The sequence below is a fragment of the Hibiscus syriacus genome, unplaced genomic scaffold (genome assembly GCF_006381635.1).
Source record: "Hibiscus syriacus cultivar Baekdansim isolate YM2019G1 unplaced genomic scaffold, ASM638163v2 tig00110931_pilon, whole genome shotgun sequence".
NCBI lineage: Eukaryota > Viridiplantae > Streptophyta > Magnoliopsida > Malvales > Malvaceae > Hibiscus > Hibiscus syriacus.
In genome coordinates, this window is record NW_024062918.1 from 1363903 (window position 1) to 1370989 (window position 7087).

Here is a 7087-nt window from a genome sequence, read left to right on the forward strand (position 1 = left end):
TTTTAAAAATAATTTTTTAATAGTATGAAATGATTATAAGTAATATATTTTAAAATTTTATTAAGCATTGATAACTCACACATCTATAGACATAAACGTTCGAATTGAAATATTTAAGTAGAACAATATATTTTTTATCGTCGTCGGTTATTAAATTCTATTTAAAAATATATTTATGTCAAAAAAAATAATGTTTAATTTTTAACTTTGATAACTTGAGATCATGGTATAAGTTCAGGGGCCAAAAACTAATAATAATAATAATAATAATAATAAAAATAATAATATAATAGTAATAATAATAATAATAATAATAATAATAATAATAATAATAATAATTTTTGTATGTAAGGCTCTTCGTTTTCATTTAAATCCTATTTTAAATATTAGTATCAGTTAAGGCGTAATAGCTTTTCAGATTCCTGCCCAATATATTCCCCCGCCAATATTCTTTAACCCTCCCCCTTCGATTCGCCGGCGAATATGTATCACGGCCGCGAGCGAACACCTCGCGGTGGCCGTCCCTCATCTCGCGCTGGTTATTCCAATCACAGTCACAGCCCTGTAAGTTCTTCTCTAACTTTACTAATTACGCATTCTTTGAAGTTTTTATTTTTTTAAAAAGGAAATTTTAAATAAATTACTTGAAAGGTTTAGTTTCTTAGTAAAATTGAAGGCCCGTAGTTTGCTAGATTTGAAGATTTTTTATTTGTCGGTATTTAATTTAATTATATATTTACCATTAATTATAAATGTATAGTTGATTTTGGTTTATTGTGAGGTTTTCCGATGGGGGAATAGTTTTTTAATTTCGACATCATGAATTTTGATTTCTATGGATGGTAAAAATTTCTTAGTAGATTATCTGGCGCTAATGTTTGGATGTTAGGTCACGAGTAATTAAAAGTTTTTTCTTGTTCTTTCCCCGCGGTTTAAATAATTTTGATCACCATCTCCAGGCTGGGGATTCTGGTGAAAAGTCTAATTATACTCGGGATGATGGAATGTTGGAAAGTCGAGGGAGACACTTTTGTAACAAGTCTCGAAGTGGTTCAAGTTACACTAAGTAATGCTGCTGTTTATGAATATAGGCCGAAAACACCATTGGCTGTTGGTACTGGATTTCAAGGTCAAATGATACTCCTAAAACCCGGGGAACTCCAAATGAGGCCCTTAAGGACGATTTTCAGTCATTGTCTCTTCACTCGGGTTCTATTGGCTCAAGCCCCGTTGTAGATAGGGACCAGATTGAACTCTCATCAGTTGAGGAGACTGAGAGTTGTGCAGCTATACTGCATCATGATCTCTCCAACAAGGTTAACATCTCTGATTCAGTAGACAAGTCCGAAACATCCGGACCATCGCAAGAAAGGAGTCCCCAAAATAGTTCAGTTATCGATGATTCATGTCAGGTAAAGTGCCAACCTGTGGTGGAGCCTTTTGATATTTGCTTGCCCAAAATCGGAACTCCAGTCATGCTCAAACCATCTTTGCTTGTAAAGAATAGAGAAAAGCGGAATGAAATGAAAAGATCGACCGAAGGCCAAATAGGAAATGTATTGAGACCTGGGATGGTGCTTCTAAAGAATATCTGTCTATAACTGATCAGGTGAGGCTTGCTAATTGCTGTATCTCAATCTTCTAGCTATATGTGCTTCTAAAGAATTCTCTTGATAATTGCTATATCTCCAGTTTACCCATGAAATACTTGTGTTTCCTTTTTGTTGATATGTCTATAAAATTTGAATTTGAGAATCTTGTTTCTTTGTTACTCAGGCTCGGGTCCAAGTGTTGGATACGAGTATGCATCTGTCAAAATTTTCTAAGTTTTCTATGTATTTGGAGGACCCTATATGCATGTGCTAGACACGGATACTTTAAGAAAAATGAAGAGTTGAAATGACAGTCTTATTTTAGTGGTGTCTGTGGTTATAGTAACCATTGTGGAACTTGCAGCAACCTTGAGTGTTCAATGGCTCAGCATCCATTGCTTTGAGGTGTTTTGACCTATACACTCTTCATTATTCTTGAAATACCCATACTTAGCATTGGTGTCCAATACGTATATACACAAGGAATATGACCATTGAAGAAACCTCGTTACATGGAAAAACTTTGAAAATTTTGAATATACCTAAGTCAAACACATACTTGTATCAGACAAACCCATGTCCAAGTAATATAGGTTTTGACCATGTTATCGGTGTTTTCATATGTTTTAAAATGAATTCTTACCATGCTAGAAAAGGGTGAATGTGATTTGGGGTTCTGATCTTTGTTAATTTACTTTGCATCCTCGTATGTTTCTAGGTCAAAATTGTAAGAGCTTGTCGAGCTCTTGGTTTAGGTTCTGGAGGTTTCTATCAACCAGGCTACCGTGATGGTGCAAAGTTGCATTTGAGAATGATGTGCCTAGGTAAAACTGGGATCCAGAGACAGGTAACTATGGAGATCTTCGGCCAGTTGACAGATTGGTTCCCCCTGCTATTCCTTGTGAATTCTACCAGTTGGTTGAAAAGGCAATAAAAGATTCGCATTCCCTTGTACAACAAAAGACCAAGGCTAGCCATGCAGAAGACATTATCCCATGGATGTCACCAAATATCTGCATTGTTAATTTCTACTCGGCAAGTGGTCGACTGGGACTTCATCAGGTCCAAACTTTTAATCCCTTTTCATCCTTGATTTTCATGTGCCATCATCGAAAGTCTTTATCAGTATCCAACTCTTTCAGTATTCGAAACAATCCTTTCTTCCTCCCATTTCTCTAGGATGTCATAAATATATTTTTACTCCTATTTGGCTTATATCCTATCCATATACAACTGAAAAATTCGGCTCATGTTGTTCGCAGGATAAGGATGAAAGTCCGGGAAGTCTACGTAAAGGGTTACCTGTGGTTTCCTTTCCATTGGAGATGCAGCAGAATTTTATATGGTGACGAAAGGGAAGTAGAAAAAGCAGATAAGGTTGAACTTGAATCCGGCGATGTGCTTGTATTTGGTGGGAAATCTAGGCACATCTTTCATGGCGTGACTGCAATTAAGCAAAAAACTGCACCTGCAAGTCTCTTGGAGGAAACAAATCTCTGGCCAGGTCGTCTAAATCTGACTTTTAGAGAGTACTAAAATCCTAGATGCAAGCTTTTGAATGACATAATCTATAAAGAAGATAAACTTTAAGGTTTACTTTTTGTATGAATTTGTGCTTAACGGCAAAAGAAACGTGTTTGTTGAATAGCATTTCATGCTTCGAATATGTCGGAGTCAACTGTGTTACGAATTCTGTACCCTTCTTGATAGTTAGCTCTAGAAGTTGGATTCTTTCTAATCTTTCACTCATATACTGTTGATGATTTGCCATGTCTTGCCATAGGTTCATTTGTAATGCAACCACAGAATGTTGTTTGCCATTTTAACTTCGTTTCTTTGTCTGCTTGTAACCTCTATGAGATCCCTTGTGATTACTCACGTTCTCATTGCCTCTACCAATACCCAATGTTTCTGGGGATTGAGGGTATGTAGACATGTAACTATTGTTCACCACACACACAAGCAACGCAGTTGTGTTTAAATCCGACCGGACAGGGACTAGTCACAAGCCTAATGTTTCCAACCACCAACCGATTCGATTTGATTCGACAATATCCAACTACATCCACAATGAATTCAAGAGATATTTCTTTAGATACAATCTAACAGAGCATTTAGTCACTAACACATGATACACATTATTAACATTTCTTCAAGTTCAATTGTGATAAATCAATTACAGCAAAGAAAAGCATGATAACTACACTTGAAAAAACAAGCCCTACTAATTCCAATACAATTCTAGTGTCTTTACTCATTACACACAAATAAACACATAAAATCTAACCCACTAATCAAATTCCAATCCTACTGAACTCAATTACTACAATCACTATTGTTATCGTTATTATTGTGTTGTTATTACTATTAGTAATTTTGCTATGATAATTATCGGAGTTGCTGATTCCGGCACCCTTTTTCCCTTGCTTCAACTGCGAAATCTCCAGCTGAATCTTCATGAAAAACTGCATCCTCTGCAATTCCATCTCCTTGGCGAATTTCATCCTCTGCTTCTCCATCTCCACCACTTGTTGAAGCTTCACGGTCTCCGCTTGCTCGTACGTTTCACCGAACCGTAATATCGCTTGAGTCAGTTCCCTAACAGAGTTCCCCCATTTTCTTCTTTTTTCACCTGAATTGGCACCCTTATGGGCCACCTTTCTTGCCATTTTTCCCGGAGGTGGTGGTAAACTATCAAACGAATCCGCATAGTCATCGTCCATATCATCCTCAGAATCCATATCCACCGGACCCTGTTTCCTCTGATTCTTCAATACAACCATTCTCGGTTGCTTTTGTTGGTGTAGTTGTGGTTGTTGTCGTCTTTCTTGAACTTGAGAAACTCGATATGGATTCAAACTGGACCGGATCCCGACCGGAATCCCCATCGGTACTTTGGACAAAAAGTCAACACTTCCACTGCTACCACCGGCAGAGGCGGGGGAAGCTGTACTAGCAGGAATTTTAGCCGAGGGTCCTATAAGTTGATTCAATTTCTCATAAAACACCCACTTACTCCGCCCACCTCCGGCAGCAACCTTAGCTTTCTCCAACTTATACTTCTTCTTAACCGTATCGATTCGATTCTTACACTGAATATCTGTCTTCGGAGTTTTCGCATAATCCTCTCTGCTACTCACAATATCCGCCACTTCTTTCCAATGATTCTGTTTTAAGTTCCCACGGCTCAGCTCCAAATACCTCTCTCCCCACGCATCAATTAAAACCCCAGTAGCGCTTTCGCTCCAGCAGTCTTCCCTTCCACCGCCGTTGCTCTTCGGCTTCTGCGGCGGAGGAAGGGCCAGCACTATCGCCTTTTCGTGTAGACCCGGCTCTTCTGGAGGTGGCGAATTCGGAGGAGGCGTGGCGGCTAACGCCATGGTTACACGACTATTAGACGGCGGTGACGGTGAGGACGGCGATGCAGATCCAGTAGCTGCCACCTCTGGGTACGATTGGATCTCTTCATCTTCTTCCATCGGAGATCCAAAAGATTTGATAATTTCAAAAAATGGTGGGTAATTAGGGTTTCGAAGAGAAACGGAGAATGATATTTATTTTGCCTTGTATTTTCGGTTTATCTTGTTTTTTTTATCGGTGGATGGTACGGAAAGTTGAAGTGGGGCGGGAAGCCAAGTGACGGCGTCGGTGAAGGAGGCATTGAATGGGGAACACGTGGAGAAGGGAGGGTTACGTGTAAGGATTTGATTGGTGGGAGCGTGGAGCTTCCGTCACCGGCGTTAATTTTGGCAATATAGGTTCTATTTTGAGCGTTCATTTTCCGGTGTACCGAAATTACCCTTTCTTTGCCAAAACTATAAGCTTTTGTGGGTCAACGTCAACGCTCTAAGTGAAAAAGGTATCCTCTTTGTTTTTGTTTTTTTGGGTAAAAGACATAAATGGTTCAGTCACTGTACTGTATTGTTTTTTTTGAATTTTATGATTATTAAAAATTATAAAATAATTTTTTAATTATAGAATGCTATGTTGAATTTTTTTATTATTTTTCTTTATAATAGATATCTTATTAAAAATCCTTTCATAGAGAAAAGAGTGCCCCATAATTATTTATTAAAAAATTTGTCTCAAAGTAACAAATGATCCTTACAACAATTGCATCCATATAAACTGCTACACAACCACTAACCCAAACAAAGCAAAGATCCAATCATCCAATTCTTTTAAAAGTTATAAAAATAGGGATCTGATTATTCATAAGTTTTAAATTAATTCTTTTTTGTTAAAGAATTGACGACTATTTGAGCTGGACATTAATCTACTCATTGAGATATGATAAAATCTGATCTCAAATTCGTTTGAGCGTAATTTGTAAATCGAGTTTCTATTTACATTAAGTCGTTGAGTCATTCCTTTAAACATTATGTCTTCAAGCCAATGTTTGAAAGCAACGACGGTGTCAATATATATCATTAGAATATGATTTTATTATATCTCAGTCAGTATATGTTAACGCCCAAATCAGACAGTCATCAATTTTTTAACGGAAAAGGACGAGTTTGGAATATAGAATAGTTAGATGATCATTTTATAATTTTAATAGTTGATGACTTATCAAAGCAACATCTTATAATTGAATAATCATTTAATAACTTTTAATAGTCGGAGACTCAAAATAGTACTATATAGTTGGAGAACTATTTATATACTTTACCCTTATTTTTTATGTAGAAAAAAATGAAAGTATAACTAAGTGGATCCTTCTAGGGACTTTTTACCCTAATAACACTTAAAAAATTAATTTCCTAATTAACACGGCTATAGATTAATTTCTAGATTAATATTTTATAAAGACATTTAGAGTTGAGCATTCAATTGAGTCGAGTCGAGTAAATTTTTTTGAGTTATTCGAGTTGACGAGTCATATTTTATGACTCGAACTTAACTTACAATTTTTCCTAATCGAGCCAAGTTTAAGAAATTCGAGTCGAGTTATTTGAGTTTCTTTACAAATTTAGTTGTAATTATTTAAAGTGCGGATTTATTTTAATTTTCCGACTTTCTCTATCCATATAAAATATATATTTCTTCATATTCTTTTCACATTACAATGTTATCTAATATATCAAATACAATTTAAAATTATAAATATATTTACAATATTATATTTCAAAGAAGGTATTTTGAGGATAAAATGAAGGATGAATTAAAGAAATATGGAAATCATGCAAATCGAGGGACTAAATTGAAAATACACATGTATTCTATGATGATTTAGGAGCATGCGGTTCAAATTTGGTAAAAATTTGACTTAAAATGGAGGAGGAATTGAAGGAATAAGAAGAGGGACCAAATCGTAAATCTGTCAAAACACTCAACCAAATTTTCAGTTTTTCGAGTTACTTGAAATTCTGAAATTTCAACTTGACTCGAACTCGAAAACCGAATTGATAATTCGAGTTGACTCGAAAAACTCGAAATTGAAAAAATGATTCGATTTTTCGAGTCGAGTGGAGTTTTTCACCCCTATATACATA

At 36.1% G+C, this 7087-nt stretch overlaps 2 pseudogenes; one reads left to right on the forward strand and one right to left on the reverse strand.

The window, feature by feature from the left end:
- Nucleotides 1-1249: 1249 nt before the first annotated feature.
- LOC120146712 lies at nt 1250-3283 on the forward strand (annotated as a pseudogene).
- Nucleotides 3284-3701: 418 nt separating this feature from the next.
- LOC120146709 lies at nt 3702-5342 on the reverse strand (annotated as a pseudogene).
- Nucleotides 5343-7087: the final 1745 nt, after the last annotated feature.